The sequence below is a fragment of the Cervus canadensis genome, chromosome X (assembly GCF_019320065.1).
Source record: "Cervus canadensis isolate Bull #8, Minnesota chromosome X, ASM1932006v1, whole genome shotgun sequence".
Classification (NCBI taxonomy): Eukaryota; Metazoa; Chordata; class Mammalia; order Artiodactyla; family Cervidae; genus Cervus; species Cervus canadensis.
Genome location: NC_057419.1, coordinates 2300689 through 2311990, shown reverse-complemented (window position 1 = coordinate 2311990; position 11302 = coordinate 2300689). Strand labels below are relative to the sequence as shown.

At 42.9% G+C, this 11302-nt stretch overlaps 1 long non-coding RNA gene across 1 annotated transcript; it reads right to left on the bottom strand.

Annotated features, from left to right (window-relative positions):
- Window positions 1–595: 595 nt before the first annotated feature.
- Window positions 596–10355, bottom strand: LOC122434309. Its single transcript, XR_006267333.1, has 3 exons — window positions 10219–10355; window positions 1440–1443; window positions 596–607 (listed from the first exon to the last, which is right to left on the bottom strand). It is a non-coding gene; the product is annotated as an uncharacterized LOC122434309 (long non-coding RNA).
- Between the last annotated feature and the right edge of the window lie 947 nt (window positions 10356–11302).

Sequence of the window (11302 nt, the reverse complement as noted above, 5' to 3'; positions counted from 1 at the left end):
CGTATGTCTGCAGCGAGTGGGGGCTGCGTGCGGAGGTGTGGGCTATGTCCTCAGTCCTTATGGAAAGGACCAGAGTTTAATGCCGTGAAAACACTCTGAGGGGACTAATGTGACACAGCACAGACAGAACAGGGAAAATCCAAACCATGGGATCTCCATAGTAACACAGAAAAACAAAGGACGATTCCTGCAAAACAAAGGACCATTCCTACAGGAAGGCAGCACTCTGCCCCTGGTGCAATCACAAAACAAAGAATCACACCCTAGAGAATATCAAAGGAGAGCGAGCCAGCTGACATTTATGACCCTCTTTGGAGAAGGAAATGGCAACCCACTCCAGTACTCTTGCCTGGAAAATTCCATGGACAGAGGAGTCTGGTGGGATTGCAAAGAGTCGGACACGATTGAGCGACTTCACTTTCTTTTTTTCCTTTTCTTTCAGAGGCAGAGAGGCAGGCACATGATAGTCAGAGGTAGAAGGCAAAGGGGCTGCTGCAATCTTGGCCTCAGAGACTGCATCTCCTGCCAAGCTGTAAGGGGGCTGCCAGTCACTACCCAGGTCTTCCTGGGATACTGGACAGCTCATATCTGCTGCGAGTATCACAGCCTGAGACCAGTTCCCCTGAGATGCACGGCCCACCTGGAACTGTGCCCTCGTGGTGCACCCTGGAGCCTGAGTGGATTAGATCTGGGAGATGCACGGTGCCTTGGGCTGTGACAACCCCTGTGTGGCCCATCTACTGCAAGTACTCCCCCCACACACCAGTGGTTTGTTTGCAGTGTCCCTCCCTCTCTACAGCACAACTGAGGAGGTGAGCCCAAATTAGGAAGCCACTTTTGCCCCCTTGTGTCAGAGTGGACATCAGACATTGAAGACAGACTTGCAACCAGATGAGGCCAACCTAAGCAAAGTAAAGAAGGGGGAACTGCCCCAGAAGGTGCAACAGATTAAATCTTGCAGTTAAACTGAGACTGCATTTGAGGGGAAACTGTAGACTTTCAGAACAAGTACAAGCCGGAACAAGGGAATATCTGACACTGAACTGACTCTACACTGCCTAGAAGAGTTCCAGAGACACTTCTAGATATACTGGAGGACCTTCAGAGTAGGTAACATGACCATAGGAGGAAAACAGGAAACAGACCAACATTCATTTAACTAACACTATATATATCCTAGCACATCCTCTAAAATGAAAATATTATTTTTTAATTAATCAATTTATTTTAATTTGAGGATAATTTCTTCACAATATTGTGGTGGTTTTTGGCATACATTGACATGAATCACCCATGGGTGCACATTTTTTTTTAATTAATCATTTTTAAAATTCGTTTAAATTTTTATTCATTTCCTTTCCCTTTCTCCTCCCTCCTCTTCCCCTCTTCTTTTTCTTTATTTCCTCATACCATCATATTATGGTCATTACTCCTTTAACTTCTCTTTTTTCATAGACTACTTTTACCTTTCTTAAAAAATCTATCTGCTAAGTAAGTTCCCTATTTTTAATTTTGGTGTTTTGTTTTTTTTTTTTTTTTTGTATTGTACTTTTGAGAGTCTAATTTTTATTCTAGGTTGTCAATTTTTGTTGTTTGAACTTTTGTTACCAATTTTGGATCTTTAAGAGTGCAATTTTTATTATCTATTTTCACTTAGGGATTTCATTATGGACTTGACTGCTCTCTTCTCTTTTGACGCTCCCTTTTCTCCTCCTGGTTACTTCTTCCCTCTTCTCTTCACTATATAACTGAATCTCTTTGGGTGTTCCTGGCTGTGGAGAGTTGCTTCACCATTAAACTAGGGGTTTTATCTTCTGTGTTGTGTGAAGGGACAAGTCTTGATGCTACTGTAAAAGGTGGTGACCAAAACCCAGTGGCAGGAAACATAACTCCAGAATGTTGGACCATCATAGAACTTCTGACTCCAGGGAACATTAATAAATGAGAGTGCACCCAAAAGCCTCCATACCAACACAGAGACCAAGCGCCACTCAAGAGCCAGCAAACTCCAGTGCAAGACACCCTATGCTAATCTTCCATCAAAACAGGAACACAACCCTGAACATTAACAGACAGGCTGCCCAAAGCCATACCAAACCCACAGACACCCCATATCTCGCTACTGGATACTGCACTGCCCTCCAGAGACATGAGATCCCAGCTCCATCCATCCAGAACACAGACACAAGTTTCCTCAACCAGGAAACCTTCATAAGCCACTGGTCCAACCTCACCCACAGGAAGCAAACTCTACAGTTAAGAGGAACTATGACCCTTCAGCCTGCAGAAAGGAGACCCCAAACAGAGCAAACTAAACAAAATAAAAAGCAGAGAAATATCCAGAAGGTGAATTAATATGGCAAAAACCCATGAAACCAAACAAAAGATGAGGAGTTAGGAAGTCTACCTGGAAAAGAATTCAGAATAATCATAGTAAAGATGATTCAAAATCTTGAAAACAAAATGGAAATATAGATAAAGAGACTAGACAAAGATTGAGAAGATGCAAAAAATGTTTAACAAGGACTTAGAAGAAATAAAGAACAATCGATCAACAATGAACAATACAAAAACTGAGATTAAAAACACTCAGGAGGGAAACAAGAGTAGAGTAACTGAGGCAGAAGAATGGATAAGTGATCTGGAAGATAGAATGATGGAAATAAATGAAGCAGAGTGGAAAAAAAATAAAAAGAGAAGAAAAAGAAATGACAACATCTCAGAGATCTCTGGGACAATGTAAAGTGCCCCAAAATTTGAATTATAGGCATTCCAGAAGTACAAGACAAAAAGAAAGGGCATGAGAAAATATTTGAGGAGATAACAGTCAAAAGCTTTTCCAAAATGGGGAAGTGAGAGAGTCATTTCCTAGGCACGTTGATAAGAAGTCCAGGGGTCTCCCAGGAGAGAGGGTCTGGAATTCTCAAGGAGGAAGAAAGGACGAACTTTTTTTCCCCTCTACATTCCTTAGGATTATATGACAATAATGTATCCTGCTTGAGGACAGTCTGGAAAAAACCTTCTGGCTAATCCTGTTATATTAAAATGTAAATTATGGGAGTAGGTCTAGAGAGGTCTTTACAACCTCCAGACATTCTTTTGATTCATTGTAATAACTAATTGGAGAGTATATAACTCCATTGTTAACACTAGCCAGGGGGTACTCTTTCTGCCCCCTTCTGATGTCTATGTCAGAAGCTTTCTCTATCCCTTTTATACTTTAATAAAACTCTATTGCACAAAAGCTCTGAGTGATCAAGCATTGTCTCTGGCCCTGGATTGAATTCTCCTCTGGAGGCCCAGAATTGCGGCATCTTTTCATGGTCCAGCAATAACCTTTCATCTTGGGGGCTCATCTGGGATTCTACAGGACAAGGTAAGGATGCTTGGAGCTCTAGTTCTTTGTTCTCCTTGTGAACACGTTTTCTGCTGTACTTTACTAAATCTATGGTGTGCTTGTGTGAATGAATGACACGCCCTGCACAAAGCAAGTGAGGAGCCTTGCTCTGCGGTTCCACAGTGACTTCATACAGCTTATGGCAGAGACCTGTCGGGGGGTTATACCGACCTGCCAATGCCAAGAGGCACCCAATGTATCCTTTGGGGACCAGCCAGAAATGGGCAAAGAGTGTGGACTGAACTCTCCTTTCTTGGTCAAACTTTTTGGTCTCTTCGACCATTTCATAACTCCTTGGAAATTAGAAGTACTAACCTAATCTGTCAGATCATAGACTTTCAAGGGACTTGTGATCTATGCTGTCAGTGTGTACTATGACTTAGGTCTCAAACTTGGATTGGTAGTCAGGAAGTGCCTAGCGAATCGAAAGTTCAGAAGTTAGATGGAGCTCTAACTACAAGAGCATTTCTGAGGTTAAAGGTTACTCAGATTGGAACTGCAATGGGGTTTTTTCCTCTGGTAAAGCTGGCTCTTAGTGGACCAGAGGAGGCTCTTATACGGGTGTGGTGATGCTTGGAAGGAGCATCTCAGTTTTACATTCATACCGGTTTTATTGTGGTCAGGAATATACTCAGGGTCGTGCACAGGCACTCAGGTGATGAATGTTTCCCCCAGCAGTCTTAGCTTGGGAGGCATTCCGGAAGGTTACTCTGATTGCACCCCGGGTGGCATCAGAGGCAAGCAAGGTTTTAATGGTGAGGAGCTGGACGTCAGTCAGGGATGCCATCAGGTCTACCCCTGGTGCATCCCCACCCCGTTTCGGTGGTAGAACTGGGAGGGACGAGTACGGTGCCTGCGTTGGTAAGGGACAGACTAAGTCTGACCAGGAAAGAAAAATTTTGCTGTAAAGTCTGTCTACACCCCCAACAAGAGCAGAGAGGGATGCCTCTGGTAGAAAGATGGCATTGGTCCCCTTTTTTCTCTCTTACAGATGGGAGCTAACAATTCCAGCCTCACTCCTTTGAACTGTATCCTGAAAAACTGGGATAGATTTGATCTCCATGGCTTAAAGAAGACACACCTGGTCTTCCTATGTGATACTGCATGGCTGTGGTACCCACTGGAGGATGACAAATGATGGCCGGTTGGAGGGTCTCTTAAGTATAATACTGTTTTACAATTAGACTGGTTCTGTAGAAAACAAAGGAAATGGGTAAAAGTAGCGTATGTGTTGCCCTTTTTCTCTCTGTGAAATATGCCAGACTTATATCCTAAGGGTATAGATTTGGGTGTGACAACTTCAGCTCCCTCCAGTCCTCCTACTTTGCCCCCATACTCGGGGCTCCAAACTGGGCAAACTGGAAGTCAGAGAACCCCCCCAAGAAGGGTTGCCTTGGTCTCAGTAAAAACCCAAACTGAGATTCAAAATGCCCAAGTAGAGGTCCAAACAACTCCTATCTCAGTATGACCTCAGACTACTCTGGTTTCAATAGAAACTAAAACCATTGAAGTAAGAGATGAGACGGAGGACAGGAGGCAAAGAGATAAAGTAAAGCAGGTTTCTCCAATCTATCCTTGGGATCATATGTGCAGAGTAGCCAGAGAGACAGAGGAACAACCCCACAAGCTGTTGCCTCTTCATGAAGCACCCACCACGAGAAATAATCAGTCTATGAGAGTTAATAAGCCTTTTTCTTATCAAGAAATACAAAGAATCGAGGAGGATCTGGGAGACTATTTAGAGGACCCGGAAAAAATATATTAGAGCTTTTAAAGGTGTTACTCTGCTTTATGACCTTACTTGGAAGGATGTGATGAATATCTTGGGCCAAATGCTGACTCCCAACCCAAAAAGTCGAGTTTTGGGAAAAGCGGTTGCTTATGGAGATGAAGGGCTTGGTAATGAATCAGTAAGGAAGAGGGAGGACGAGATAGCCACCCTCCCCACTGGGAATCAGGTGGTCCTAACTATAGAACCAGACTGGGACTATAACACAGTTAAAGGAAGATGGGATCAGAGTCATTTTGTCAGCTGTATTCTTGAAGGACTCAGGCAAGCCTGCATTAAGCCCTTAAACTATGCCAAATTGGCAAACATAGAACAGGAAGAGAAGGAAGCTCCTGGTAAATTCCTAGATAGACTGAGAGAAGCCCTTTGCAGATTCACTGAGATTGATCCTGAAAGTGAAGAGGGAAAAGTGATCTTAAAAAATAGATTTCTCACTCAGTCGGCTCCAGATATCCACCGTAAGCTATTAAAACGGGCGTATGGACCAAATCAGTCTTTAGATAACCTGTTAAAACTGGCTCAGACAGTCTATTATGGTAGGGAATACAAGGAAAGGAAAGAAAGGCAGAAAAAGACAAAGGAACAGGCAGAAGCCCTGACAATGGCTGTAAGAGCCATTCTTAAACAGCCTGAGAAAAATGCCCAGAGGGACCCAGTGAAAAGAGATGGGGTTGCTATTACTGTAGAAAGGAGGGGCACCTCAAGCGGGTTTGCCCTCAGGCATCTAAGCCGCCCCCAGCTCCATGTCTGGTTTGCAAAGGACCACACTGGAAGAGAGACTGCCTCCAGAGGCATAGGCTTCAGGGGTCGGACTCTCAAGAAAATCAGGACTGAAGGTGCCCAGGGGTCCCAACACAAGCTCTTGTCCTAATTACACCTGAGCAACCCTGGGTATTAATAACTGTGAGAGGCCAATCTGTTGATTTCCTTTTAGACACTGGGGCAACTTACTTTGTGCTTACTGAGGCCCCTGGCCCACTTTCTTCCTGATCCACTTCTGTAATGGGACTGTCTGGACAAGCCAAAAGATACTACTTCAGTTCTTGTGTAAGTTGTGGCTGGGACTTTGTGCTATTTTCACACAAGTTTCTGATCGTGCCAGAGTCTCCCTCACTCCTTTTGGGGAGGGATATACTGAACAAGGCCCATGCCTCTGTTTTCATGAATATGGAGCCTTCCCTTTCTCTCCCTTTAATTGAACAAAATGTAAATCCTAGAGTATGGCTAATGGAAAATCTGTGGGTCAAGCACAAAATGCTATTCCTGTAGTTGCCAAGCTCAAAGACCCACACTTGTTTCCACATAAGAAGCAGTATCACTGAAACCTGAGGTTAAGGAAGGGTAAAATCACTGCAGATGGTGACTGCAGCCATGAAATTAAAAGACGCTTACTCCTTGGAAGGAAAGTTATGACCAACCTAGATAGCATATTAAAAAGCAGAGACATTACTTTGCCAACAAAGGTCTGTCTGGTCAAGGCTATGGTTTTTCCAGTGGTCATGTATGGATGTGAGAGTTGGACTGTGAAGAAAGCTGAGCACCAAAAAATTGATGCTTTTGAACTGTGGTGCTGGAGAAGACTCTTGAGAGTCCCCTGGACTGCAAGGAGATCCAACCAGTCCATCCTGAAGGAGATAAGTCCTGGGTGTTCCTTGGAAGGACTGATGCTGAAGCTGAAACTCCAATACTTTGGCGACGTCATGCGAAGAGTTGACTCATTGACCCTGATGCTGGGAGGGATTGGGGGCAGGAGGAGAAGGGGACGACAGAGGATGAGATGGCTGGATGGCATTACTGACTCGATGGGCATGAGTTTGAGTAAATTCTGGGAGTTTGTGATGGACAAGGAGGCCTGGCGTGCTGCAGTTCATGGGGTCACAAAGAGTCGGACACGACTGAGCAACTGAACTGAACTGAAAACCCATCATTGAGAATTTAAAGGAGCAGGAACTATTAATTCCCTGTAACAGTCCATGCAATATTCCTATTTTGGGTATAAAGAAATCAAATGGTAAATGGAGACTAGTTCAAGATTTACGAATAATAAATGAGGCTGTATTTCCTTTACCCCCTGTGGTGCCTAATCCTTATACTCCATTGTCTGAAATTCCTGAACTAGCCAAATATTTCTCAGTAATTGATTTAAAAGATGTCTTCTATTCAGTGCCTTTGGCAGAGGAAAGTCAATTTCTCTTTGCCTTTGAGGACCCTACGCAGCCTGCTTCTCAGTTAACCTGGACAGTTTTGCCCCAGGGATTTCGTGACAGTCCTCACTTATTTGGACAAAGTTTGTCATGGGATCTACAAAACTTTAATAGCTCTGAAGTGATGGTGTTACAATATGTAGATGATATTCTGCTCTGTGCTGAGACAGAGGAAGCTTGTTCACGAGCCTCAGAAGATTTCTTAAACTTTCTGGCAGGCTGCGGTTACAAGCATCAAGAGAAAAGGCTCAGCTTCATCAACAATCTGCTAGATATCTGGGCCTAATTATATCAGAAGGGACTAGGGCCATAGGCCCCAAGAGAATTAAACCTATACTAAATCATCCCCTACCTATGACTTTAAGGCAATTGAGAGGATTTGGGGGAATCACAAGCTGGATTCTGGATTATGGGGAACTTGCCCGGCCTTTATATAAACTTATAGCTGAGATTCAGCAGGCCAAAACTGACAAACCAGTTTGGTCTTCAGATACTCAAAAGGCTTTTAAGGTTCTTCAGACTGCTCTCCTGCAAGGTTACGATTTGAGCTTGCCCACAGGATCAGAATTTAATTTGTTTGTCCCTGAAAGAAAGGGTATGGCCTTGGCAGTTTTGACACAACCCCGAGGGCCTCACCAGCAAACTATTGCTTATTTAAGTAGAGAATTTGACATAATTTCACACGGGTGGCCACTGTCTAAGAGTAACTGAGGCAACGGCTTTATTAACACCTGAAACTTTAAAAATAATTAATGGATGAAACCTCACTGTACTGACTTCTCATGATGTGAGTGGAATCTTAATTTTTTTTTTTAAATATTTATTAATTTGCCTGTGCCGGGTTTTTGTTGCAACATTCAGGCTCTTTAGTTGAAGCATGTGGGATCTAGTTCCCCGATCAAGGATCGAACCTGGGCCCCCTGCGTTGGGAATGCAGAGTCTTAGCCACTGGGCCACCAGGGAAGTCCCGGAATCTTAAATTTTAAGGTTATTATTTGGATGATAGACAGTAGGCATCTTAAATATCAGTCATTGTTGTTAGAAGGACCAGTAACTAAGCTTAAAGTCTGTGGAAATTTAAATCCTGCCATTTTCCTTCCTGAGAAGAAAAGGAAACACCTGATCACGATTGTTCCCAATTTCTAACTTTAAACTATGCAGCTACGGAATGTCTACCACATTAGACAATCCTGACATGGAAATATTTACAGATGTCAGTTCTTTTGTTCAAGATGATAAGCGTAAAGCAGGTTATGCCGTGGTGACTGCTAAACAGGTTTTAGAAGCAAAAACTCTCCCCCAGGGAACCAGTGCTCAGTTAGTGGAGTTTGTGGCTCTGACTGGAGCTCTGGAGTTAAGCAAAGGGCAGCTTAGCAGTGAAGCAAAGGGTAAATATCTACACTGATTCTAAGTATGCTTATTTGACTTTACATGCTCATGCTGCAATACGGAAAGAAAGACAGTTTAAAGCAGCAACAGGAGAACCTATTAAACACTTCAAAGAGATCGAGAGACTTTTAACTGCTATATATTGTCCTAAAGAAGTAGCTGTTATGCATTGGAAAGGACACAACAGGGATGGGAGTTAAGTAGCTGAAGGTAATCAGCTGGCTGACTGTGCAAGCCAGAAAAGCGGCACTTTACAAAACCCCTTCACTACAGATGCCTTTGATCTGGACAGGTCCTGTGGAACAGGAAAAACCACAATATACTGAGGAAAAATTAGAAAGATATGAGAAAAGAGGAGCAAAGACTACTGATAAAAGATGGTTACAGTCCAAAGATGGACGATTAATAATTCCTGAAAATGCTCAATGGAAAATTCTTAAGGGTTTACACCAGAGTTTTCATTTGGGTGCAGAGAGTACTTACCAGATGGCTTCTCATTTGTTTGAAGGTAAAAATGTAATGAAAACTTTAAAGAATATTATCAAAAGCTGTGAGGTTTGTCAGAAAAATAACCCAAAGACTAAAAAGCTAGCAAAATCTGGATTACAATGAAGTAGAAAGTATACGGGAGAGGACTGGGAAATTGATTTCACTCACATGCCAAAAGCTAATGGATATTCTTGCTTACAAGTTTGGGTGGATAATTTTACTGGATGGACTGAGGCTTTTCCCTGTCATAGTGAACGGGCTAAGGAGGTTATAAAGATTTTATTACATGAAATTATCCCTGGGTTTGGGCTGCCACAGAGCCTTCAGAGTGACAGCTCTGCCTTTAAAGCTGCTGTAACTCAGGAGGTATATAAAGCTCTAGGAATAGAATATCATTTACACTGTTCCTGGAGACCCCAATCCTCAGGAAAGGTTGAAAAGGCTAATGACATTATCAAAAGACATCTGCACAAATTAACTCAAGAGACACAGGACAGTTGGATTAAGGTTCTACCCATAACTTTAATGAGGGCTTGGACTGCCCCTCCAAAAAAGGGACTGTCCCCCTTTGAATGTACTTATGGAAGGCCTTTCTTACACACAGACATTGTTATAGACCCTGAATCCTTGGAATTAACTAATTATGTAACTCAGCTCTCAGCTTTTTAACAGGCATTGATGGAACTCCGGGAGATGACTCGTGACCCAGCCTCTGAGTCAAGCAAGCCTCTATTTGAGCCAGGAACCAAGGTCCTCATAAAAACATTGGGATCTGGGAGCCAATTCCTCGAGCCCCTCTGGGAAGGCTCTTACCAGGTTATTCTTTCTTCTCCCACAGCAGTCAAAGTGCGAGGAATTAATTCTTGTGTACATCACACTCGAGTTAAGAGGTGGCACCCTGACCAGAACTAAGTGGCGTCATTTTATGTCTTTACTTTCTATGTTCTTACTTTGTACTTTTCAGATGAGCCTGATAATCTGTGTGAGCTGAGCCTACTTCTGCTGACTCCAAAAATCCTGAGTCTGCTGTTTTTCCTCAAGACAATTCCTTCCTGTCCTGGGCTCACTCCTACGCTGCATTCCACAATCGGTCTTACTGCTGGCTCTGCAGAGTGCTACCCTCTTCATCAGTCGAAGGCTTCCCGTGATGGACATCTCCACTTCAAGGAAAACACTTTCTCCAAGTCTGCAAATACCTTCAACAACAATTGCATGTGATGCCGCTTCTTAAACTGATGACATCTAACAGCTCTAAGATGGACTGGTACAACACTTTGTACTTTAACTGTGGACATAACATGGCTTTTAATTTTGATTATACATTGTCTCAGTTTAATAACTATTTTGCTACATAAGGTAAATGGGTCTAGATCTAATGGTTTTTTACCTGACGTTTATCAAATATTTGATGGGGTTATATGGTTAACTCCTGAAAAAGGACACCTAGTATCTACTGCTCCTATATGCTGGGAACAAATAGAGCCATCCCCAGAAGTTAGTCAACAACTTATAGTGATTGGAAACACTTGGGATTTTTGCCTCAGGAAATATGCAATGTAATCATTCCTGTGATTTCCAGCCCCAATTGGGGTCCTCCCTTTGTCTGGCCAGGCACTGATTGGGACTGGATATCTCAGTCATGCTGGCTTTCTCCAAACGGGATGTATTGGATATGTGGCTCTTACCTATGGGCATGGCTTCCCCCTGGTTGGATAGGGAGATGCACCCTAAGTCTAGCATTTACTCAAGGCTTTATATTTTCAGAGCTTCCAAAAAAGCTTGCTAATTTACCACACCTTAAAACTCAGTGGGCAAGGTCTGTATTTCACTGGTATGATTATTTGGCTGCAGTATTTGTTCCCTGTCTGGGAACTACATATGTTATGCTACGAGTGGATGCTTTGATTAATTTTACTTAACAGGCATTACAGGATTCTCAAAAAAATTATTTCAGCTCTTAATGCTGAACAAGCACAGATTAGAAAGGTGGTTTTACAAAACAGATTGGCTTTAGATATTCTGACAGCTGCACAA